Genomic DNA, 27,849 nt, shown 5'->3' with positions numbered 1-27,849 from the left:
GGTCCCTTAGAAAGGTGGGTTCAGCCAGCTAACCAAAAATAAGCAGAAGACCAATTAAAAGCTATTCCAAACCTTGCGTTAGGAGATGAAAGTGTGGATTACATGCATGGCAGGAGAAATGGAGAGGAAGAAACAAACAGAAAGATAGTTCAATCAGGATCAATGAAAGAAAGGACACAGGTAGAAATCGATGGAGAACAAAAGGTGACTTCTAGCTTCACCCTTGAGGGTTAGGTTCCATAGCAGGTTTGACACAAATGGGGTTATTGGTAAGGCAACTGCTTTGTGGAATATGGTGGGGCATGGGATTTCCAGCTCGCCTGTGTGCACGGGTAGGCACCTGTAGATAGAACCTTTTGGAAGGATGATTTTAAGTCATCAGCATCGAGGTTATGGATGAATCCATGAGATAAACTTTATTTAGAATGTAGTAATTCCTATGTCTCTGGTAGTATTCTAAGTGTTGTTAAAATTGTACACACCAGGAAGAGCTGCTATTCCCGTTCCCAATTTAAAATAATTATGCAAAATATGCCTCAAAATGCTTTGTACATCAATCTGCCATTTGGATGCTTTTCTACAGTTTCTCACCCTGGAATATACAAAACACATAAATGTAAGACATAACCCTCTTTTTCTTATTGTTTTACATTTTTTAAAAAAGATAATACTTAGCTTTAGGAGAGCATATTCAATTTTTTGAAATCAAGAATTTCACAATAAGTTCAAGTCATCTTTGTAAGCAAAAAATTAGCATTATGGCCCTATTTTTCATATGAGAAAACTGAGGATCCAAATGGTTAATGATGCCCTTGAGTTGATTTGGGAGATGGCAACTAGAATTTAGGCAATTTTCTTGATTCTTTGTCCAGTAACCCTTTCTCCGCCTACCTCAGGGATACGATATGAACACAATTTTGAATTCTGATATTATTCCAATAGCACCAGCTAAAGAGATAATGATAAAAACATCAGGAGATGAGACAAAGTCAACTAAAACAGTTATTAGTTTAACTATTTATATTGGTTCTGTTTCTTCAGGTTTCAGATGAGAAGAACTGGTATTTGTTTTCACGGTTTTGTGATATGGGAAAAAAATGTGAGATTTAATTCTATTCTGTTTTCCTAGATTCCTGTCTCTAATCTGTTAATGACTGGGTCCATGGCCAAGATCAAATTCTTATTTTGTTCTCTGGCTTATAAGGTTTAGCTGACAAATGTCATAGATTTGTGAGGATTAAATGAGATATTTTATGTAGAAGAGCCTGGCAAATAGTAAAGAGCTACAAAATGTCAGTCTTTATCAGCATCAGAATTACTGTTAGCTGGTATTTCTAATGCTATTGGACAAGAATTATAACAGACCATGTTAATACTCCTTTATTAAAAATCTTATTTGAAAAACTCGAATGACACTATACATTATTTGTACCTTTTTTTTTTTTTTTAGTGATAACCTTTCAAACAGTGGATTCTTTATAATGACTACAAAATTGACTAAAAATACCAGGTATCCACTGTACAGTTGTTAGGCTTCTATGATATTAAGTCAGAGGCATTCTTTGCATAAATTACTCCCCAGGGAGTAACTTACACATGGGGAGAATCTGCTTCAATAAGTTCTTAATTATAAAATGATCTAACTCTAAAGGAAATGAAAATAGAGGTAATTTGCCCCCTAGGGTGTGAGAAGATGTTTCTGAAAGCCACAAAGGTTATCTTATACAACTTGGAAAATACAAATGGCATAAGGAATGATTCGATAGAGCATCTGCATATTTATACATATTTATTATCCCAGCTCAACATGTAATCCTGAAGAACCATAAACATTTTAACAGTATTTTTAAAGAGAAAGAAAAAGGTACATGTGTGTTGCTATGTGTGGGAAGGGATTATCACTTTGGGAAACCTATGACCGTTTTTACCTATTACGGCAGAACACGTCATCTGAGGCATATTATAGGTGAAGATAAATTTAAATAATTTAAAGGACTAATCCTTTTCCTTTGCCATCATTTAAAATAAACTGCTTCTGAGCTACATCATAGCTCATACTATGTATTTTATAAAGCAGGTCTTCAAGGCAGAGTATTTCAGACACTGATCAGGACAACACATGACATTATTGCTCCAATGGACGCTTCTAAAGGTCTTGCCATTACACCAGCCATGGTGAGGTAGGCAGTTACCTCGCAGTGAATGCAGATCTGGTGACATGCTATTTATCATGGTTTCAAGCTGAACATCTAGGGAGGATTTGGTGGCTTGGACCACATCAGCTGTGACCATGAAGGCGCTCTAAGGAAACTCAGGGTGGGAGAGTTCAACTTTCCTACTTTTGTGTGACTCATGGATTAATTCAACAATAGTGTTCTCTGAGGAGCCGGAATGCCCTGAGAGGTGGCTTGAGATGTGCTCATTTCACAGTGTTTCCATTTCTTATATCTTCTGCTCACTTCCATTTTTCTATTGGTAATCCTCTGTGGAGACTAAAGTTAAAATTTTATTTACCAACTAGATCTTTTTGTTTATAAAAGCAATCATATATAGTATTTCGGAAATGATATTCGTACAATATCAAAGAAGATCATGAAAGATTTAAAAGAATTTTTTGATGTTTTACCTTATAGAAGATCACATCATGAAGTACAATTAATACCCCATTATTTGGCAGGCAGGTCCTATTCAACAATTATACACTAATCACAGTTTGTCTCTTCTTCGAAGATGGCGGTCCTCTCCTCTCCCCCCAGTACCTCCTGAAGGCTCTCCCTTGCTTAGAGCCCCTTCCTGTCACATCGCACAAAGCCACTGTGTGTGCAATGCTTCCGGATGATCAAAATGTACATGTCTTTTGTTCTGCTCCCTCAGAACCCCCTGCTGCTGAAGGCAGGTGTGAGGTTAGATTAACTAATCCAGGCGAATGCATTCACTAGGAAATGCATCACTTTGATGCATCAAAATACCTTAATTCTTAAAAAGAATCCACCAGGAAGGTAGTAATAGTGGACTGTTCAGGTACTTTCTGGTTGAAGGAAACATTTTTACTGCATGTGTTCTTGTGGCTCTTGATTCCCCATTCTAACTCCTACAACTCAACCTGGCCGTTTTTATTGTCTGGGCATTTTAAGTCCATGGAGGAAAGGGTCTGGGTAATATTTTTATTATTTTATAGAAAGATTTTATTTGACACAGTGAGAGAGTGAGCGAGAGCGAGAAAGAAAGAGAGAGAGAGAAAGCGAGCGCACAAGCAGGGGGAGTGGCAAGCAGAGGGAGATGGAGAAGCAGGTTCCCTGCTGAGCAGGGAGCCCAACGACGTGGGGCTCGATCCCAGGACCCTGGGATCATGACCTGAGCTGAAGCTTAACTGACTGATCACCCAGCATCCTAATACTTTTTTTAAAAAAATTTTCTACGGAGACCAAAAGAGAATTTGTATAACTCCTAAAAGCAGTACTCCTAATTTTCTTTCTTTCAGCACAACCAAGAGATTCAACATATTCCCTTTTATAAAAAAGGCTTTAAGCAATACTGATTTCCTACATTTGGGGTGAGAAGTAATCAGAATCTTGAGATTGGAATGGATATATATTTTGGAATAGGTCCCCAAGTGATTCCATTGAGGATTAAATGAATCAAACTGTGAACTAGGAATTCTCTGCAGCATGTGAACTGCCTGCAAAGGAAATAAAGCCCAGGGACAAGCCTATAATCCGAAAATACTAAGGAAGGACCAAGAGTTCTCTGTTTGCTGACCTTTGGTTTGGGCTATGCTTTTAGCATCTTTTGTTTTCTGCCTTTTTTCTTTTTCTTTTTAAAAAGATTTATTTATTTATTTGAGGGGGGAGGGGCAGAGAGAGAGGGAGACTCTCAAGCAGACTCCCTACTGAGGGCAGAGCCAGATGAAGAGCTTGATCCCAGGACCCCGAGATCATGATCTGAGCCAAAAATCAAGAGTTGGATGCCCAACAGACTGAACCACCAAGGCACCCCCTTTTTTCTTTTCCTGAAGAGAAATGCGAAGCATTTGCCCCATCTACAATAACTTCCATTCCTGGATTGTGGGTTTGCCCCTCAGTTTCTGTTTCCCAGAATTTCACAGTTAGGCTAAAAGTGGGCAGGGCAGGAAAAACTGAGTGAAGCGCACTTTGCACATACAAAACTTCCAATCAGGATGACTATTTTGGTTAAAATTCCTTTTGCATATGGTCTCAGGAGCCGTGTAAGTTGCATCTCACCCATCATTTGTGGCAAATCCAAATGGAAATCCCTGTTTGTAGTCGTTCTCTTTCTCACTGGCAGACTGATAAGTTTCTACCTCTATCAGGCATACAATCTTCTGATGTCACTCACAGAGGAGAAAACCTACAGGATAAAGCAAGTATTTCTAAGATCTGGTTTCACTGTAATGTTATCAGAAAAGAGCGGAAGTGTGGAAAAATGAAACCCTCAGGAAACAAGCAGAAGTTTTTGAGCTTTTCTATCATGTTAGGTGGTGATTCTAAAAGATTCCTGACATCGGATCAGGTATGCGTTCATGTACGGCTCATCGGGGCACACAGCATCTTTAATCCCAGCTTCCTGCTTAAATACCAAATACAGTGCACGCAATTCAGTACACTCGAATTCCTACTAGAATTCCTCTATCAGCATTTGGGATCTCCCTTTCTTCCCTTCCTTCTTAAACTCTCCTCTGTAATATTCTGGGCAGTAGTCTGTGTGAGCCTTTGGTTCCATTTGGTGTAGACAGCTTCTGAATGACCCACAGGTAACATTTATTTTTATATTATTATATCCCTTAACTACATGTCCTTGGAGACCAGAGTAAGAAAAATTACTATCACATGAGAATGGCCAAAAATGATTTTTTTCAAAGGCATGATGTATAGGATTATCATGAAGGGAGTTGATTTATCTTCCAGAGGAACACTCAGCCCTGAAGATTTGCTTGCGTACTCTACCTCCTGAGAAGACTGAAACAACAGAGAATGAGACCAACGAAGGACAGTAGCAGCTATTAGTATTATCATCAATAGCAATTACTGATAATAAGTTAAATATCCCCCTTGGAAGTCGAAGTGGTTTTAAACTCATAATTTATGAATTAATTCCCATTAGCTACATCTTGTCCTATCAAAGTTTTAATTATAATGAGATAATGTGTGTGTAGGACCTGACATCATTCAGGATGAAAGCAGTAATGTCATCGGTGACCATCCACAGTGTGGTCCGCACACCAGTGGCATTGGCGTGACCTGGGGGCACCTTAGAAATGCCGAGAATTGGGACTTGGATTCATAACCCAAGGCCAACTGAATCAGAATTTGCTTTTTAACAAGCTCCCTAGGACAGGATTCAGGTTTGAGAAGAATTGCTCCATGATGTCCAGGTAATTACAGTTGTAGCTTCTCTGAGAACTAACAGAATTTTTAATTTCTCTGACATTAAGGGAAATTAAAAACTTTACAAGACTCAGGAAAAGCAGTTTCTGTGGTTGTCTGTTAGGTATTTCTCTTTCGTTCAAAAGGCAGAGGGAAGGACACTGGAAGGGTTTGTTACTAAAAACCCTGGTCATTAATTGACAAGGCAGAAGAAAGAGAAGCCAGTGTATTCCCAGAAACATCTTGCATTACTGTAATTAACACCCGGTGTACCGGGTTTCCTTTACAGATTTTAACGATTGTCAGCTGCGTCTACATCTCTTCACATTGTAACACTGTGTGGTAGTATGTCCTCCCCTTTCTGTGGGACCGGCTCTTGGGGTCTGACTACTAGCTCATTCTCTGGATGCTCTGCAAAAAAAGCCTTTCAAGAAGACTTTGAAATAGTTTTTCTATTTTAAGTTTTTAATTGCACAAAGTTTACTTCTTTTGGTGGAGATAAGGAGGTCAAACAATATTTGCAACAGAGATGAACTCATTTCAGCTCTCCATGGTAATTCTGGAGAGGATACATTTGGAAAGCTACCCCATCTGGTGGAGCCATATTAGTTAACACAGAGCTCAGTAGTCCTGATGGCCACTCATCGCATTCCTCCCATCTATCATCATGCTGTCCTGAGCCATACTACTCAAAGTGTGGTCCCTGACCAGCAGCACTGCATTTCCTGGGTGCTTGCTAGAAATTCAGGCCTTAGCTTCTACCTTAGACCAAGATAATCAGAATCTGCGTTGTAACAATATCTCTGTGATTCATATGCACAGTGAAATTTGAGAAGTTCTGGAAGAAAGAAAGAGAAGATAGTCTACAATTTAACTCTCAGAGTGTCTACCCCCAAACCACAACTCCATGTGAGGAGAACTTCATCTTAAAAAAAGAAGACATGGGGTGCCTGGCGGGCTCAGTCGGAAGAGCATGTGACACTTGATATTGGGGTCAGGAATTCAATTTCCACATGGAGTGTAGAGATTACTCAAATAAATTTTAAAAACTTAAAAAGATATGTATTCTTGATAGCTATTTTTTCAATCATAAAAAGAAAATTGATTATTTTGCTTCGGTGAAAAACCGGATTCTCTGTAGTTCCTTCTTTTGTTCCTGAGCCTCTTTCTCTAGTCTTCATTTAGCTGAAATCTTCAACAGAAAGCTCATGTTTATGCAGCACCCCCTTTACTGGAGGAGCACAGGAAGGGATAACTCCACACACCAAGTCACACAGATGACTCAGAGTGAACAGGCAGACTTCATTCCCTTGATAAAAATTCCCAAAGAGCAAAACCCCCTCTTTCCGGAAGATGAAAAAATATAGCTTTTCTATGTTAAAAATCAAACTGCATTAAGAGCATGAACAGACAAATTACAGACAGAAAATATTGGAAAACCTCTATCTGACAAAGGACTTTTATCTAAAATATTCAGTTTTCAAAATTCAAAAAAAAATGGGCAAAAGACCAGAACAGACACCTCAGCAATGAGGTATGGATGACAAATCAGCAGATGAAAAGATGTTCAACATCATATGTCATTAGGGAGTTAAAATTAAATTAAAACAAATTAAAATTAAAACAAATTAAAACAATGTGATGCCACTACACACTTATCAGAATGACTAAAATCTAAAAAAAAATCAAAAACAAAAACACCAAAAACAATAATACCAAATGCTGGCAAGGATGCAGAGCAAAAGGAATGCTTATTTGTTGCTGGTGGGAATGTGAAATGGGACAGCAGTTCTGGAAGGCAGTTTGGCAGTTTCTTATAAAACTACATGGTCTGACCATATGACCCAGCAACTGAATTGGCAACTTATGTCCACACAAAAACCTTTGCATTAATGTTTATGGTCATTTTATTCATACTTGCCCCACAAATGAGATATCCATTAATAGGTGAGTGGATAAACCAACTATGGTGCATCAGACAAGGAATATCATTCAGTAATAAAAAGTGAGCTATGAAGCCATGAAAAGACATGGAAGAATCACATATGCATAATGTAAATGAAAGAAGGCAGTGTAATTCCAACCATTGGACATTTTGAAAAAGGCAAAATAGAGACAGTAAAAAAAAAAAAAAAAAAAAAAATCAGCGGCTGCCACAGATTCAGGGGATGGAGGGGAACATAAATAGGTGAAACACAGAGAATTGTAGGTTAGTGAAATTATTCTGCATGATATAATGATGGATACATGTCTATCCATTTGTCAAAACCCATAGAATGATACAAAGAGTGAACCTAACGTAAAGTATGGACTATAGTTAATAATATATCAGTATGGGCTGCAGCAACTTCTTACTAGACACGTCTCCAGAGGCAAGGTACACAAAAGTGAAAGTGAACTACTAAGACTTCAATATAAAAAGCTTCTGCACAGTGAAGGAAACAATTGACAAAACTAAAAGACAACCTACAGAATGGGAGAAGATATTTGCACATGACATATCAGATAAAGGGCTAGTATGCAAAATCTTTAAAGAACTTCTCAAACTCAACACCCCCAAAATAAAAAATCCAGTCAAGAAATGGGCAGAAGATATGAACAGACATTTCTTCAAAGAAGACATACAAATGAAGAAAAAAAAAAAAAGACATATAAATGGCTAGTAGACACATGGAAAAAATGCTAAACATCACTCATCATCGGGAAATACAAATCAAAACCACAGTGAGAGACCACCTCACACTGGTCAGAATGGCTAAAATTAACAAGTCAGGAAACAACAGATGTTGGTGAGGATGCGGAGAAAGGGGAACCCTCTTACACTGTTGGTGGGAATGCAAACTGGTGCAGTCACCCTGGAAAACAGCATAGAGGTTCCTCAAAAAGTTAAAAATAGAACTACGCTATGACCCAGCAATTGCACTACTAGGTATTTATCCTAAGGATACAAAAATAATGATTCAAAGGGGCACCTGCACCCCAATGTTTATAGCAGCAATGTCCATAACAGCCAAACTATGGAAAGAGCCCAGATGTCCATCGAAAGATGAATGGATAAAGATGTAGTATATATGTATACGATGGGATATTATTCAGCCATCAGAAAGAATGAAATCTTGCCATTTGCGATGACATGGATGGAACTAGGGGGTATTATTCTAAGCAAAATAAGTCAGTCAGAGAAAGCAAATACCATAGGATTTCACTCGTATGTGGAAAACAAAACTGATGAACATAAGGTAAGGGAAAGAAAAAATAGAATAAGATAAAAACAGAGACAGAGGCAAACCAAAAGAGACACTTAACTATAGGGAATAATATAATAATAACTATAGATAATAATCTAATTGCTGGAGGGGAGGTGGGGGGAATAGGGTAATTGGGTGATGGGCATTAAGGAGGGCACTTGATGTAATGAGCCCTAGTGTTATATGCAACTGATGAATCACTAAATTCTACCCCTGAAACTAATAATACACTACGTTACCAAACTTGAATATAAATAAAATCTAAATAGTAAAAAAAAAAAGAAAAGAAAAGAAAAAAGAATGTATCAGTATTGGTTCATCAATTGTAACAAATATATCACACTCATGCAAGATATTAATAGAGGAAATTGTATGTGTGGGGGTGAGTAGATATATGGAACTCTATTCTGTAACTCTAAATGTGCACTAAAAATTCTATTATTAAAAATAATTGAATTATACAAAAGCACTTCTTTTGATGGAGATGGTGAGGATCATCTGAAATAGCCCAACAAAGACAAGTAAGGAATATTTCAAAAATAATTCAGCAAGTATTTGTTTTAGGCCACAAATACAAGCAAATCCAAGTTTCTGTCTTCAAAATGAATCCAGTGATTGGACAGCCCCACAGAGGTCTAAGTAATTCGAATGCAAGGCAGACTGAGAGGGTGCTTCATGAACATGGAGTAGAAGATGTTGATTCCAAGTAGGGGAAACTGGGAAGATTTAGTGGATGAGGTGGTTTTGAGCCAGGTCTTAGACAGTGAGCAGAACTTCAAGTGGTACATATGCAGGAAAATGGCAAAGTTAAAATTGGTGACTAAAGATTCAAAGAGGAAAATCCAATTATGAAAGTAAAATTCCAGATGAGCTATTTAAACTTGTCCTGGGGGTCTAGTTATTGGGGTTAAGTGAACAATAGCAGAATGCTTTTAGAAGTATCATAGGACTATGCTTTCTATCTGTAATCACATGCATCAGGTTGAACTACATGAAATTGCCACTTTTTTTGTGCAAGGAAGCACTCAGGATTGGCAATTTCATATGGCTCAATGCTGTACTACCGTTCACTCTGCTCTAAGGGGTGGTTCATATACTACTTTTTTTTTTTTAAAGATTTTATTTATTTATTTGAGAGAGAGAGAATGAGAGACAGAGAGCACGAGAGGGAAGAGGGCAGAGGGAGAAGGAGACCCCCTGCCGAGCAGGGAGCCCGATGTGGGACTCGATCCCGGGACTCCAGGATCATGACCTGAGCCGAAGGCAGTCGCTTAACCAACTGAGCCACCCAGGCACCCTATACTACTTTCTTTTCAACAGTACTTGGAAAGACCAGTTAACAGGGACATACATGATAAATATGAAAATCAAGACATTCTATTATGTATTTGAAGATAGAAAATTCAAAGGTTGGAACAGGAACACTAATTAAACACAGACAGACAGACACCCCCCACCCGGGCAAGTAACTGGTTTGGGATGGAAACCACACAATACTACTTCTCATTTTCTTCATTGATAGAAGCAGGAGAGACCATTCTGGAAGTTCTCAGCACTTTGTTCAGAGAGTTCAAAAATAAGAAAAATAGGTCTTTCTCTGCTTGGTGGCAAAGAAAGGCTAAATCTCTTGAAGTATGTTAAAAAAGAGACAAGGCAGGACCACAGGGAGAAGAACTAGGTTATATTCTAAAAGGCAGTGATCAGAATCAAATTTCAATGCCTTTGCTCTGGAAAAGAGAAACCTTACAAAATAAAAATGGCATGTCATCCCCTTTAAGATATTTGGGTGGATTATTGTCCTAAAAGAAGACAATGTCCACATAATATCAGAATGTTAGCACCATATTAACATTTTTTCCCCCGATGCCATAATGTTATTTAACTGGCTCGTAATATTCCTACAGTTTGCTTGGATGCCCCAAAACTGAACAGTGGTACTATTTGTCCCTCTTTCATATTTACAAACATATCGGTTTTTTAAAACATGCTCTTAGCCACTGATGCAGCAAACTATTACATAAACAAACTTTAGAGCATACACGAGATATTTAATTCTGTTTTATGTGTCTGAGAGAGAGGGAGAGAGAGACAATGAAATGGAAAAGGAACAGTCACTACAAAGACTTCCTTTGCCATCAGAGGGTTGATTTGGGGAAAAATTTGTATTAAGAGACACTCCAACATGACATGAGGGAGTTTTCACTTACGGGAAAACACTTCGGACATTTAATGGCGTCAGTGATTATTCTTTAAGGACCCAGATTTTAGGCACTCATTTTTTGGATTATCTGCAAGAGCTCTGATTTTGTTTTTAACAGCTAATGCTACCATAGTAAACTATACTGCAAGTTTCTGCAGTGAGAATTACATCATCATATCATTTATGTTCTAGCAAAGGCAGGTATGGGCTCAGTTTCATCTTTACATAAATAGCCTTTTCAAAAAGGGAGATATATAGATTTTAAAGGAAGGTGTTCTCATCTTCACACGGCACCAGAAATTATGTTAGGGGTCAAATGATAATTCAGGATGTCCCTTTTGAAGCTCTGTCTTATAACTTCCCCCAATGCTAAACAACACAAAGGCCCTCTATCAGTGTGGGCAAAGGCTTAGCCACTCAACAAATGGAAAATTATGAGTGCCCAGCTCCCTCGAAGACCGAGTGCATGTTCTGCTGATACTGCACACTTTCCCTAAAGAGATTACCAGCATAATCCTAAATATTATAGGACCCAAGCTATCTTATTTTTGAGCTCATCAGATCCAGCATGCTGCGCGTAATCCGTCACAGCTTTATTCAGTGTTTATGTAAGCTGCCGAAAGGGTTATAGGAACTACGGTGACCAAGTATTAAGAACAAATATCGTGATTTTCCAATTTCACTTTAAGTTTCCTTTGTTTTTTTTTTTTCCTATATGAAGATTCACAATCATTATTTGATAGCGTTTGCTATCAAGTTGATATTTTCACGGGCATGGTGTTAAGGCAAACATCATATTGTTGTTTTTGACGGCATTTGCATGGAGAGGTTTATGGTCGGCCCACTTGTTAACGGTCTTTCTTATACATTAATTTCTACTCAAGGCCTTCTGAGGCCACCAGTGGACTGAATTGGTAGGAAAAAGGGAAGTTTCCTTTTTTCGGTCATTTCTTTAGAGGTCTGAATTACTTCAAAGCAGCAAAGATATTTATTTTGGGGGGAAATAATAGAGGAGAAAGACTGGTGAAAACCAGAAATTGCTGAGCACAGTACTAAGTATTCTACTGTAGTAACTTAAAAAAAGCTGCAGGTTTAATTTAGGATATTCCTTTTAATTCCACTAAAATTTAAAAGGAAAGTAAAATATTTCTCTTTGCAGAACGTAAATACACATTTGCTCATATAATTTAAAAAATGCATTGTGTGCACACACACACATAAGCTCTTAAAATCAAACACTGTGTTTTATGTAGTTTTACAAGAGGGAAAACCTCCTGTTTTTCCCCCCACTAAATCAGGAGAGAAAGGAACGTTTCTGTTCACCTGTCAGCCTCTGCTAATTGTAATTCAGACCCAAAGAGGATTAAGTGCATAGACGTTAATATGTCCAGTGTTATTAATTTCTAAACAACAATAGCAACAACATCCTGAGTAAATCTGTCAGGAGTAAGGATAAATAGTTGTTTAAAGACTCCATTGATGTCAGAACTGCAATCTGCTTGTAATGGCTTATTTCACCAAGACGGTCTTTATATACATGCATTTTGAAAGCAGTGAATAATTGCTTTGAAATAATATCCATTCTTTTCTAAAATCACAAGCACCAGGAAGCTGTAAACATGCAAAGATGTAACTGAGTTTACATAACATCTGAAGGACTTTTGATTTGATTAGTAACTTTTTTGAACAATTATAAGGTTTGTATTATTTGAAACAAATAATTATGTTAATTCACATTTTCATATTTCCAACTGTTGTTCATTGCTCTCTAGTACTAGCGAAAGAAGTGGCAACAAATCATCCATCATATTGCCCTGATAGATTTTTAAAACAAATGCTCAAAGCCTGTCTCAAAACATTATGAGATAATGTGCGTTCAGGGAACTAGGGACTAATCTGTAAAAAATTTAGGAGAAAAACTCAAATGTGATTCACCTTATTGTTAATAATCACTCAACCAAATCGATTTCCTTTTTTGGAAACTAGGGTTCTTAGATATGAGAAACTGCCTGGCATCAGATATCATGTGAATTTTAAAAAAATCAGAAAAGTAAAATGATCATAATGATAGTAATGCCAATGACTAAAATCAGAGCTACCAAATTGTGATAAGGATGTTCCCAGAATTAACCTCCTGCTAGTGTAACGTGGCAGGGGACTACCTGAATTCATTCTCAGAACTTATGCATTTGGTAATACAGGATATGGTAATACTTAGACATAATATGCTCTCCAGTGGAAAATAGCGCCTGAGTGACTTATTTATTATAGACGTTCTCAAATCAGAAAATGTTTTATTGTTCCCGCACCTACCTAGCCGTCAATTCATTTTGCTGAGAGCTTATACTAGCTTCCTGTTTTGCCTGAAGGATAGTTTGTAAAGCCAAGCGTCCAAAGGGAGAAGAAAATGCAAAACTCACCAGTGGCGTCAGCCTTGGTTTTGAGCTCGTTCTCACACATTTTGACGTAGCAATTACAAGTCTAACTGAAAAATACTGCACTTTTCACTGGAGGTCTGATGACAGCCCCAGTGTTACTCCACAACTAGAATCCCAACAGACTGCATTAATGAGATTAGATGAAGGAGGGAGTTAAAGGCATCAACTGTTCCATTTCATTAAGTAAAGGGTGAAGGGCCCGCCCAGGAAAGGGAGGCAGGAGGGAGAATATTGGTTTTTCCTTCTGATACTACTTATTCCCGAAAGAAGGCAGCGTTTGCTAAATCACAGTCAGCGATTTAAAAACTGCGTATCCTCCCCACCTCCCCAAAACTGTTATTTCTGCACTGAAATTCATTCTCCTTCATTCTCAACCCTTTGGAAGCTGATCCAATAGGCCTATGGCATGTAAGAAGGGTCAGTTCTGTGATTATAAGAGCATAACGTAAATTTCCTTCGGAATTACCTTGACTCCAAAGATTTTAGACCCTCTCTGGCGGTGCAGGGATGAAGGATGGACCTCTTCTTCCAAATGCTGTATCGGAGCTGTCTATGGAGTAATTAACACAGCCACACGGGCATTTTACAGAGGAAAACACACGTGCCTTTCACCATGTCCGTACCAACAGTGTGTTAGCGGACCTCAATCAACCCTGGGCTTTAAAGTGACTTCATTCTCCCGGCATGCCTCAGTGCTCCCACTTGTGAAATAAGAACGACAAAGACACACGGACAGAATTTCTGACTACATGACTATTATGGCTAGATAAAAATTGCTTTAACTTCCACAGAGAGGAGCACTATCTTTACGTGAGAGCAAAATGCTCTCCTGAGGGGCAGCTTTATTTAACCTTTGCTTAGGGTTACCATATGGATTCAGTGATGAATCTCAATCCTTTCTCTTCACCGTCACCTCCCCCTACCACCTGGGACAGCTCTCATTTTCTTTTCACTAATCACCTGTCACAAATGGTTTCTTGATCTCCTTCCCTCCTTTTCCTCTCTTCTCTTAAGCACCTATGTTTTTTCCTGGCCCACACTGTAGTGGAAAATGCTTTTCAGTGGGAAGAAAGGCAAGGAGTGGTCGGGTGGATAGAGAAGGCTGTTGCCAACCCACTCGATGTTACTGTCAGCGTGATGGAGCTGAGCCCAGTGGTTTCCGACTCTGGATGCCCACTGGAATAATCTGGAGAACTTAAAAATATCAATGCCCAGGAATTTCTCTTTTACCTCCCATTGATCTGTTCTATGTGGGGCCAAGGTATCTGGAATTTTTAAACATTTCCAGAGTGATTCTAATGGGCAGCCAGGACTGAAGCCCCTGGAGTGTTTCTCAGAATCATCAGAGACACATGTTAAATGTAGATTCCTGACCCCTCCAATTACTGAGTCAGAATCTTCTGAGGAGGAGCCTGGGAAGCTATGATAATAAGTGCTCATGTATTTGCAATGATTAGATAGTTTGGGGAAAACCCTGGACTTGGAATTAGAGCATCTGGTTTTGAATTCTTGGGTAAGTTACTTAACTTTTTCTGTGCCTCAGGTTGCTTATCTCTAAAATAAGATCACAACATGTACCCACTAGATCATTGACCACTTCTTCCACCGTGATTACCCCCGATCCTATTTCTCCATCATTCATTGGTCCTGGTGTTCTTCATTAATCCTTTTTAAATGCTTACATTTCACCTTGACTATAAGCTCCTTAGGGATAAGCGCTCTCTATGTGTTTCCCAGTGTCTAGAACAGAGATCCAATAAAATGTATGGAGCCCACCAGTGGGTGAGTATACACCCCCTGATTGACTGCAGCACGGGGGGACCATACAGAAAGAAGTCTCACTGTCTACACCCACCATTTCCTTCACCTCATGTTTCACTGTTCTAGCTCATGTTTGGGGCATGTGGGCTTATTTGCTTGTTGCTCCTTAGTGGAAATGAGAGAAGGTTAAGAAGAAAAAGCATTTGCCTCTTTTTGTTCTTTATTTAATCGTAATTGGTTCTTAACATAGGAACAAGGAAGTTGGGACAAACAAATTCTCTTGATTTCCTCTTTCCCCTTAATCTACTACCCTTCCCTTCATCCCCTCTGTCTGACATTTAATTGCCTCTTTGCACTGTTGTCCCATTGGTTTAGGTCTTTCTTCTGTCCTGTTGGCGGATCTCTTTTTCTCTGGTTAGAAATATGATCGTTAATTGACCTCTCCTCCTGGATGGCTCTCCCTCGACCCCAGTTTAATGTGGTACTTAGACTGTCCCTGGTATCACAAGACATTAAGCTACTGGGGCAGAAAAGTTCTTAAAAAACAAACAGGGTGCCTGGGTGGCTTGGTCACTTAAGCGACTGTCTTCGGCTCAGGTCATGTTCCTAGAGTCCTGGGATGGAGTCCTGCATTGGGCTCCCTGCTCCGCAGGAGGCCTGCTTCTCCCTCTACCCCTCCCGCCCACGCTCATGATCTCGCTTGCGTGCACACGTGCCTTTTCTCTCAAATAAATAAAATTAAAAAACAAACAAACACAAATAACTCCCAAAATTCAGGGAGGAAATAAGAGATGAAGCTTCTTCAATAAAAGAAATCTCATAAAAGAGAAACTGCTTGATTTCATAGGAAACTGTCCCTCTTTAGCCTCGTGGTTCTCAAAGTATGGTTCCCCCCACCGGCAGGATCAGCAGCAGCACCTGGGAACTTGTTAGAAATGCAAACTCTTGGGCCCTGCCCAGATCTACCAAATCAGAATCTCTGGCGTGTGTGGGGGAGGGGTGTCCAGCTTTCCATGCTTTCACAGCCTTCCAGGTGTTTCTGGTGCACACTCTTGTTCAGAGCCACCGATTTACAGCATGGGTTTTCCAATCAGGAGGCGCGAGAGGTCATTTGCAGGGCTGCCACAGACCGGCTGTGCGGTTTGAAGCAGTTACAAAGTCCTCTGACACCTCGGCTGCATCCCCTGTAAGATGGCCATGCGAACACCGGCCGAATGCAAGTGTTGAATAATTTAAAGTGAGATAATGAGATGATTCCTGTAAAGTATTCAGCAGGGTCCCAAGCACAAAATGAGCACTCGGTAACTGTGTGCCATTACTCTGTTTTTACCTTAGTGGAGAACAGAAAGTGTTTTGTACTTTAAAAAGCTCCACTCGTTGTTTTTACAGATGTCTCAAAACTTAGCTGCACATTAAAATCACTTGGGGAACTTTTAGAAAAAATGTCCAATTCCCAAGAGACCCACTAGAGACTAATTCAGGAAGAAGTTTTGGAAGTGAGATCAGGCATTTTTACTTTTATTTCACAGAAGATACCCAGATGATTGTTTTATTTAAAGATTTTACTTATTTGTCAGAGAGAGAGAGAGAGAGCACAAGCAGCGGAAGCAGCAGACCGAGGGAGAAGCAGGCTCCTCGCTGAGCAGGGAGCCCGATGCGGGACTTGATCCCAGGACCCTAGGATCATGACCTGAGCTGAAGGCAGACGCTTAACCAACTGAGCCACCCAGGCATCCCAGATGATTCTGATATATACTATAATATACTTTTATATATTAAACTCAATACTGCCATGAAAAAGAGGTGTGAGATTAAATGCAGGTAAAAATTAATCATCCATAAAGTCAGATGTCATATTTGTTATTTACATGATTTTGCCCCAATTCAATGGCAGAAAAAACATAGAGAAATGCCTAAATATAGGTTCTAGAGCAGAGTTTCCCACCTTGCCATTGCTGACATTTTAGGCTAGATAATTCTTTTTTCTGGGGAGCTTTTCTGTAAATTATAAACATTCTTGGCCTCTATCTGTCTGCCAAATGCCAATATCATCCCACAGCTGTGACAACCAAAAAGGTTTCCAAATATTGCCAAATATCCCCTGGGGGACGAAATAGCCCCCAGCTGATAACACTAGTTCTCGAGTTTCAGTGTCTGGACACAAATCCAGGCTTTATTATTTAACAGCTATAATGATCAGAGCAAGTGACAACCACTCTGTGTCTCAGTTTCTACTCTTATGAAACAGAGGTAATAATAATACCCACGTCATAGAGTTCTGTGATGCTGTTTATTTTTTTTTTAAAGATTTTATTTATTTATTCATGAGAGACAGAGAGAGAAAGAGGCAGAGGCAGAGGGAGAAGCAGGCTCCAGGGCTCCATCCCAGGACCCTGGGATCATGACCTGAGCCGAAGGCAGTCGCTTAACCGACTGAGCCACCCAGGCGTCCCTGTGATGCTGTTTAAAAGATAGAAGAAGAGAAAATGCATCTAAAGCACTGAGAACAGTATCTAGAGCATGGTAGGTGTTATAGACAGAATGAATTTTTATGTCCTCCCAGATTCAGATGCTGAGATCCTAACTCCCAGTGTGATGGTATTAAGAGGTGGGGCCTTTGGGGAGTGATTCGGTCATGAGGTAGAGCCCCATGAATGGGATTAGTGCCCTTCTCAAAGGACCCCAGAGAGCTCTCTGGTTCTCTCTCCATATTGTGAGGATACAACGAGAAGTCAGCAGTCTGCAGCCTGAATGAGAGCTCTCACCGGATCCAACCTTGCCGGCACCCTGATCTCGGACTTCCAGCCTCCAGAACTGTGAGAAATTTGTTGTTTACAAGCCACCCAGTCTATGGTACTTTGCTGGAGTAGCCTGAATACATACTAAGATAGTACGTATTGAGTAAATGTCAGCTCTCATTTATGCATATGTGAGTGTGGAGATGTTGTTGTATATGCATATATATAGCATGTGTAGGTGTTATGTTATATTGATATAGATATCTCAATAGTCTTATTTTGATGCCAAAAAACTGGGAAAACTCTTTTCCTGAAGTCTTTACATACAAGTTGTATATCCATTCATAAGTAATCCCCTGAGTAATGAATCAGACTGACTAAATACTTGTATACATCTTAAGGTCTACAGCTGGTGTAGAAGACAGAGAGAAGAGCAGAAGCATGTCAGGATCGGAGCAGGGTTGTTTCCACCCTTTTTTTTTTTTTTTAAGATTTTATTTATTTATTTGAGACAGAGAGAATGAGAGAGAGAGAGCACATGAGAGGGAGGAGGGTCAGAGGGAGAAGCAGGCTTCCCGCCGAGCAGGGAGCCCGATGTGGGACTCGATCCCGGGACTCCAGGATCATGACCCGAGCCGAAGGCAGTTGCTTAACCAACTGAGCCACGCAGGCGCCCCTGTTTCCACCCTTTTGTAGCTCTGCATTTTTAAGAAGTGACTTAGCCTCTTGGAACCACTGCTTTGTCCTCTGTAAAGTAGGGAAAATAACTACTGCTTCATTTATTTGTTTTAAAAATATGAAAACATATACGTCAATATCCTGGCACACAATAAACATTTTAATTACGTAATGTAGGAATCACATTAGTAGGAAACAAGGTGGGCATCGTCTCTGTCTTCGTGGATACTTACTTCAAATGGCATTTCATCTAAATTGACAAGGAAGTAGTGAAAAAGGTTTCTTCAGTCATGAAAACATTTTGTTCTGTCAAAGTTGCATTTGCAAAATGAAGTTTCTGAAGGGTACTTAGTAAAATTAAATATACACTTAAAAATATATATACTTTAGTGTAATCAACACTATACATTCTCCAGAAGGTGAAAAGAATGGGTTAATCTACTGAAGGTTTTGTAAATGCAATATTTACACTATTGCTCAAAGCCAACTTGTAAACATCCTTGGCCTCTATGCACTAAATGCCAATATCACCCCCTAGTTGTGACAATCAAAAAGGTTTCCAAATCTTGCCAAATACCCTGGGGAGACACTTATCTTGTACAACAGATTTAAGAAAGTTCAACACTTTACTTTTTGAGACACTGTAGAGTAGCGATTATTGCTTTAATCAGTAGCTAAATTATTCTGGTGACAGAGCTTGTAAATATTTCACTTTGGTTCAAACCCATATTATAAAAACCATTTACATTTCCAAGCATTTTCCCTACAGTACTCCTATTTATTTTCCATTCAAGGGAAAGTTATACAGACAGTAGAATCAAAAACAAAGAGACCAGCAATATGCTTCCTGGATGATAACATTGGCACCAGAACCCAAAATTAAAATGGCAGAAATCTTGAGCCTTGGTTGCTCATATACTAACACATTTATAAATTTCCTTACAAAATATCATGTTTAAACTTTAAGAAAATGAACAGGAATAACTTGCTGGTATTCTGGACAAATAGATTTCTTTCATTATATGACTTATTAGATAGATAAAATATATAAGGTAGATTTTAGAGAGCAAGCAGTCTTTTATTTGCATTAAAAAGTGCTGAATATTTTTTCAAAGACTTTGTTTTTTAGAGCAGTTTTAGGTTTACAATAGAATTGAAAGAAAGAGATTTTTCCACATACCTACTGATCACATATATGCAAAACCTCCCCCATTATCAACATCCCTCACCAGAATGGTACCTTTTTTTTTAAAATTTTTTATTGTTATGTTAATCCCCATACATTACATCATTAGTTTTAGATGTAGTGTTCCATGATTCATTGTTTGTGCATAACATCCAGTGCTCCATGCAGAACGTGCCCTCCTCAATACCCATCACCAGGCTAACCCATCCTCCCACCCCCCTTCCCTCTAGAACCCTCAGTTTGTTTTTCAGAGTCCATCGTCTCTCATGGTTCCTCTACCCCTCCGATTTCCCCCCCTTCATTCTACCCTTCCTGCTACCTTCTTCTTCTTCTTCTTCTTTTTTTTCTTAACATATATTGCATTATTTGTTTCAGAGGTACAGATCTGAGATTCAACAGTCTTGCACGATTCACAGCGCTTACCAGAGCACATTCCCTCCCCAGTGTCTATCACCCACTCACTCCATCCCTCCCACCCCATCCCCCACTCCAGCAACCCTCAGTTTGTTTCCTGAGATTAAGAATTCCTCATATCAGTGAGGTCATATGATACATGTGTTTCTCTGTTTGACTTATTTTGCTCAGCATAATACCCTCCAGTTCCATCCACGTCGTTGCAAATGGCAAGATCTCACGGAATGGTACCTTTTTTAAAACAAGGATGAACCTACATTGACACATCATAATCACCCAAAGTCCATAATTTACATTAGGGTTCACTCCTGGTGTTGCATTCTAGAGGTCTGGACAAATGCATCATGATATATATATATATATATATATATATATATATATATATATATATATATATATATATCATACAGAATATTTTCACTGTCCTAAAAATCCTCTGTGCTCTGCCTATTCATCTTCCCCTTTCCCTTCCCCAAGCAACCACTGATCTTTTTATTATTTCCATTGTTTTGTTTTTAATATTTTTGATACTAAGCAAACACTATGTAATTCAGTAGAAATCCAAGCCTTAGGAGTTGACATCTGAATATTAGGATATGGCTGAAATCTAACTTCTTGCATTTTGACACTTGTTCATTTAGCAAACACGTGTGTTGAGTGCATCCGATATTCTGGTAACTGAGTGAAATAAATACCTTCCCTTATGAATTGCCAGTATGTAAGCTTATGGTGCAGGAGAGCCAAGAGATTTCCCTGGTTCTCATGTGGCGTCTGTTTGGTGATGTTCAATGATGGGAGGTTCAGCACTTTGCAAGATGATCACTTTCACTATTGCATTCTCCTGCTGATCAATCAACTATGATTTCCTAAAGCCCACCTATTGCAGTGTGCCCACAAGCCTTACATAAATATAAATAGGATGCCTCTGTTGTTCTGTTGGTATTACCTGTATTATAAACACTATCAAAAAGTGCTTGGGGTTGGTTTGTCATTACTTAATTTCTGGTGTCTCAAGATGAATGACTTTGATACAGTTTTACCTCCCTGGTTCTATGGCTCTAGTCTGTAATTTGCTCTAAGTTCTTGCTATTGAGGGTCTTCAGTGCATATGTGTGTATATATGCATATATACGTATATCCATATCCATATCTATATACATATGCTTATAACATATACTTATATGGTATAAATACTTGCATATATGTAATTCATCTTTCTCTGCCCTGTATCTGAATGTGGGGCATTTGAGTTATTTCTAATCTTTGGGAAGCTTTTTAGTTTGCCAGCAATCTCAAAGATTACCACTAAAGAAGAAACAATCTGTAATCTCCAATATAGCACTCATCTGGAGACTTGTCCTTACTTAAAGTGGCAAACTTCACACTCATAACCTTCGATTCACTGCTTCAACTCTGCCTTAATGACCCTTGTACCTCCTTCCAGTCTGAAAGTCATTCTCCTGAGTGGAGGAGACACCATTCTTAAAAATATGCAAAAAAGATTGATACCATGAGAATGTTGGCAAGGTACCTTAACTTGGAAGCTGACTTCAAATAAGCTCCCTCATAAGCCTATATGTGATGGAGACTACCATTATTTGGTGCCATGACAGACAGCAGTTATTCTGCTGTTGCCGAACATGCAACATCAGAGGATGAGCTTTGACTGTTTTAATCCAGGACACATGGCTACAAGCTGGTGCACCTGGGACCTGTATTACTATATACTCTTGCATGAGCTTCATCCATAGCAGCTCAGAATTTTCTAGCAAAACCATTCTTACTTCTTAAGAGCCTGGTCTTCTTTCATTGTAGTCATCAAAAAAAACACCAAAAACAATTGTATAAACATCAGTGATTTTTAACTCTAGATCTCTAGCTTCTGTCATCTATTGCTATTGCTTAGATTCGATTATTTGTTTCTTTCTGTACAAAGGCACCAACAATATATCTTAATTTACATGAATTCAGGTACAGTCACTAGTGCTAAGCCAACTCAGTTTTGCTCCAAAATCAGCAAAGGAGTTGAGTTTCTCATCTTGTATCTTCTAAGAAACATATTCACCAAGAGACAGCTTAACAACCAGATACAGCAAATTCACTTAAAAATGTAGAAAGTCCAAGAATGGTAGCATTATCTCTGTGCATAGTCCAAGTTTCTATTAGTAGAAAGAAATTTGTCCCTAAAGTATCCTACAAGATAAAACTGTGTATGGTTCTTTCCCTTCACTCATCCTGGGACAACTTACACATCTTACAGCCAACCAAAATCATGAATATTTTACTGAACAGAATAAGAAACAAATGGAGAGTGTAAAACCACATAAACAAATCACATGTTGGTAAACTAAATGTAGATTTAGCATCTTCAAAGGACAAAATCTTTCCTTTCTAACTCAAAAGTGAAAATAGGAGTTTAGTCTGATCTAAAGTTAAAAGGAGAAAATCCAGAGGAGTGATCAAAGGCAAATAAATATATGGGGGCTGGCTCAGTCGGTAGAGCATGCCACTCTTGATCTCAGGTGAGTTCGAGCCCCACATTGGGTGTAATGATTACTTAAAAATAAAATCTTTATTTAAAAAAAGGCAAATATATGAAGCTACTCAACTGTTTTCATTTGCAGAATCCCCTCCAGGGTCCACAGAAGTAAAGAGTAATAACAGCTAGTATAGATTGAGACCTTAGTTCATGCTAGGCATGTGTTAAGAGCTTTAACTGCATTATCTTATTTATTGTGCCAACAACTCTGGGAGGAAAGTGTGAGTACTCTTAAGTAGCTGGTGAAGAGACTGAGGCACAGTGGGGCTAGGGAAGAGAACCTTACCGAGGTGGTCTCAAAATGTGGTCCACAGACGAGTAGCCTCAGGGTTACCCCCACTCCTCTGTACCTGTTAGAAATGCACGTTCTTTGGGAACATTATACCCATCTGTGTTTTAAGAAGCCCTCCAGCTGATTTTAATGACTACTAAAATCTGAGGACCATGGCTTATATTACACATTTAATAATGGTGGATCCATTTCTGGTTTGACATTTAAACCCATGCTCTAAATCACACACATACGCTATAGACTTGTTCACAAAGATGAGTGATATTTAGGAGCACTACAATTAAGACATACTTTTTACTGTTAAAGTATTAAGCCTTGCTTGTTTCTTCTATTCGAGGAAGTCCTGAAGGCCTGTTTCCAGCCTTGGCAGTTTCAGCAGGCCTAGATGATTCCAGCAAACACGGACAAGCTGCATATGATGCAAGCCTTCCCCTCTTTATTTTTTTTTTTTTAAGATTTTATTTATTTATTTGAGAGAGAGAGAATGAGAGACAGAGAGCATGAGAGGGAGGAGGGTCAGAGGGAGAAGCAGACTCCCCGCGGAGCAGGGAGCCCGATACGGGATTCGATCCAGGGACTCCAGGATCATGACCTGAGCCGAAGGCAGTCGCTTAACCAACTGAGCCACCCAGGCGCCCCCCCTCTTTATTTTAAAGCAGCAGACTGACACGGGGTTATCTCCTTGCTGGGGGCAAATTGGAGATCGCCCTGGTGGATACAGTGCCCATACTGTGAAAAATGGAGCATGTCACCATTGCCGGGGTTAAAATTCCACAAAACGTCTCTCTTGGGGACACTGCAGGCCCGTAAGCGGTTTTGCTAACCAACAGTAGTGTGAGTTTTTGATCCTAAAGGCGATCTAGGATCCTCCTGGTCCTCAGGAAATTTGATTACCTGTCATCAATCTGTGTGTCTGAATGAGAAAAGAATTGTGACTTATGTTCTCTTTCTATGTTTTAATCATGATATTAGGCGTTTTTGTCACAACTATTTTTACTTAGTATCATTAGTACCTTTACTATACTTCCTGTGGAATGTTACTTCAGGACTGAAAGGAAGATTTAAACTCTAGTCTCCCTGAAGAAAGAAAGGGCAGCAAAGCGATACATGTTTATGATGAGCTCTCCCTTTGCTTCCCAGGATTAAAGGGTTACCGTACACAATTTGGAGGCTTACTCTGTTTTGCCAGAACAAAGGGTAAAGTAATGCATGGGGATACAATTTAGTGAATGCAGTAGCATCTGCCCTTCCATTTTATTTATATTTTGGTTTTTTTGTCCTTATTAGGTGTGGAAGTAGCTGTCTTAAGCACTATTAAGTGGTAAATTAAAGCTATTTTTAAACTGCTTGAAAAGCATTATCAAAATATTGTTGTTTGGGAGGTCAACAAAGCCTGGGGAATTTTTAGTGATAAATGTCATATCAAAGACTTAAAAGACTCCTTTTCTTACCCTATTTAGGCAATTTTTTTTTTCCTGGGCTGAGATAAAATCACCAAGTAGAAATAATTGCTATTTAACACCACCACATTTACTAACAAATAATAACTGGATGATCTGCAGGAATAAAGAGTGAATTATTGTCTTATGGCTGAAAATTAAAAACCATACCCCACCGGCTAAGAAATTTTTCAGATGAGTAGGGCATGAATGCTGCAGGGACATTTCAATAAAAAAAAGGACAATACATATCTTCGACTTTGTGACAGAAACACTCATAGAGTGAATAACCCAATTTACCAATGCCCTTGCAGCTAATGGGTCCAAGAATAGTTAAGGCTTGGAATCTAAAAATTATCTTTTGTTTGCTAAAGGCAGTTGATCGGTGATGGAGGAACAGCGAGCTGCCTTAGGTACGTTTCAGAAAAGCGCTTATTCCGATTTTCTGAAAAAAGACTAAATGGCCTCGCTGAAGAATTTATGCTTAGAGTATGAAAAAGACAGAATCGTTAGGATACCTTAAAACAGGAAAGGATTCAAACATTTACTCAGAAAACGAATCAATGTAAGACTTAAGACAGAGCTAATCAGTATTGGATGCGTCCTGCCTTATTTGAGATTCTAGATCATTCGTTCTGAAAATAACTGGACTTTTTAAAAAAAGGATCCTATCCTACATAAATGATAGGGATATGTGAACAACAAAATAACATTAGATGCTTCAGCTCACATTCCATGTGTAGGAACATAATACCAGCATGCTCTGTTCTGTTCACATGTAATGGAATGAGCTCTTTGCAAGGGACCGAACATTTGTGTCTCCCCAAAATTCATATGTTGAAATCTTAACCTGCAATGTGATAGTATTAGGAGGTGGGGCCTTTAGGAGGTAATGAGGTCATGAGGGTGGAACCTCTGTGAATGGGATTAGTGTCCTTTGAAGAAGAGGCCAGAGAGCTAGCTAGCATTCTCTTTCTGCCATGTGAGGGTTCAAGAAGTCTATAACCCAGAAGGGGGCCCTCACCAGAATCTGACCATGCCGGCACCTTGGTCCCAGACTTTCAGCCTCTAGAACTGGGAGACACAAATTTCTGTTGTTCCTAAGCAAGCAAACTCTATGGTACTTTATTATAGCAGCCCCCATGGACTGACACTCCTCTTTCCCTTTCCATGTTAGCAAAATGGTTAGGACAGTGGTACTGAGTCTTTTTAAGCTGAGGCACACTTAGGCAAGGTCAACACCTCAGGGCTCCGAGGCCATGTCACCCTCTCCCACTTTCCAGTAGATTTCCAATCGTCTGTGTGTTTATATATGTGAAGTGGCAACTTTACAATGTGATCTCTTAGTCTGAATTTCTCACAGAATAATAAATTAGAGCCATCCCATCTTAGAGCCATGTTAATTTTAGTTTCTGAATATCAACATTTTATTTTACTATTTTTATTTTTTATGTTGTATATATTTATTATATATTATATATAAAACAGTATTTTATTGAACTAACTTTTTAAAATTTAAATTCAATTAATTTGAATATCAACATTTAAAAAACTTGAAATCCACTAAGTGAGTTACTCGTCTTATGTAAAAATGAAACTCTGTGGACTTGTCATTTGCCTATTACAAGAACTGAAAATAAGAAGGGCTTGTAATATTTAATTAGAGGTTGGCCTTGAGGAATTCATGGCCCTCCCAGTGAATTGAGGATCATACTTTGAGAAATACTGGTTGGCAGCATGGGCCCTGACCTGCGCTCATGTCCTAGTCTACTCAAGAGATGTATACTTCGTCAGGATGCTCGACCTCTCTGCATCTAGTCTCCCTCTATCAAATTAGTGTGATGACTCCTACCTCATAGGGTTGCTGAAGGAATAAAATGATATCCTGCAGTAAAGTCATTGGTCCATGCCTGGCACACAGAACGTGGTCAGCATATGGTGGCCATTGCTAAGCACAAAAACTGCCCACCTCAGCTGAGCTTGCTGCCCAAATACTGGAAGAGAGCCTCAACCCAAGGCATGCTGGGTACCTGCAGCTTCTTTAATGCTGGAGGGGAGAGTCCTCCTGGAGATCCACCACTATGGACACATATGATTGGGGGCTGAATACCTGAAACTATGATGACTTGGCACATCATATTTCAAGAAGAGCTGTCCCATAGACCATGCACTCCTCCCCCAGATGGGACCTCACCTCCCAAGCTAGTTCTTACTCGCTATAATCCCACGACAGGAAAAATTACACCCACTGATTAATTCAGCAATAAATTCCTATCAAAAATGCATACTAACTGCCTAGGCCAGTGCTCATTTATACTCTCTAGTTATGCAGTTAACAAGCTGCCTGTTATTTTGGGAAAACATTATAAACACTATCATTCTTACACTAATTATAATAGCAATAATAGTTACCATAAGTAACAATACTTTATATGGCACATTTTTATGTACAGTTCTATGTGCATTTTAAAATTTGAAAATGTTCACCATTTATAAATGAAACCAATTTACATCATGAAGAATTTCTTGGCAAAACAGAAGGAAGGGTATTAAATAACCAGATATGGGGAAAGGAATTGCTGCCTACATAGTGGAGTTGTTCAGACACACACAAAAAATCTGCTATGTAATTCTGGAATCATCCAAGGCTGGCTCATTCAGATGAAACAGCTTGGGGCCCCAACAGCCTGTTAATAAGGTCAGCTGCAAAGTGTGGACCGACACTTGTTGCCATGTTGTGCGTCCTGTCATCATTAGGGCTTTCGAACCAAATGCTGTAACAAATCTTTCTCAAGCACAGTAACAGGTTCTTTTCTTGCCACCAGAACATCCCCCCACACTGTTTTTATTTAACATAATATACAGTGCCAAAAGGCATCATGCATGCCTCTTTAAAAAATATTCTTTGAAACAATACAAGATTCATTCATTTAGGCATCTCTTTGAAAAATTATTGAATGCTTATTTGTGTGCTGGGCTCAGGAATTCAACCAACAGCTTATAGAACAAATTTTACATCTTATGATTTTAATCTGAGGAAAAAGCACAAAGTCTCAACATAAAGCCACCATGGAAGATATTTTATTCTACCTGGAAAAACAGTGGGTAGGGTTGCTCTCTGGGGTTTGTGGTTTCCTGTAGGCACGGTGGGAGGGAGGGAGGGAGGGCGGTGGCATTGATGGAAAGCCAAGCTGGGAGTCAGATGCGCTGTGATGATGGAGCTGGACCCCTGGTCAGCGTGATGTAGAGCAGGAATACCTGGTGCTGGGTGGCCAGCATACTGCTGACCATGAGCTAAGCGAAGTTCGAGGTTAGTCTTGCTTCTAAGGGGGGAATGGGGTCCTTCCTTATCACTACAGCTTGTGCCAAGATTGGGGGGTTACTTGGCTTATTCTACTAAAATTATAGTCTTCTGGTGGCCACAATCTAGGCTTAGAGAAAGAAAACTCATCCACCCTCATTCTCCCACCAAACTATAATAGGTTGTTGGGAGTCTGGAGAGAAAGTGCTTGCATGAATACAACTTCTTATT

The 27,849-nt window shown here is 39.2% G+C and overlaps 1 protein-coding gene across 2 annotated transcripts in view; it reads right to left on the bottom strand.

Annotated features, from left to right (window-relative positions):
- The window catches only part of RORB (RAR related orphan receptor B), a 207,276-nt gene that overhangs the window by 70,249 nt on the left and 109,178 nt on the right, over window positions 1-27,849 (bottom strand). The gene's annotated exons all lie outside the window — the stretch shown is intronic.

This window comes from Mirounga angustirostris, unplaced genomic scaffold, assembly GCF_029215605.1.
Source record: "Mirounga angustirostris isolate CCGP_5_RB_7025 unplaced genomic scaffold, mMirAng1.0.hap1 SCAF_15, whole genome shotgun sequence".
In the NCBI taxonomy this organism is placed as follows: domain Eukaryota; kingdom Metazoa; phylum Chordata; class Mammalia; order Carnivora; family Phocidae; genus Mirounga; species Mirounga angustirostris.
Note: the sequence above shows the minus strand (reverse complement) of the source record. Positions and strands in the feature narration are given on the sequence as shown.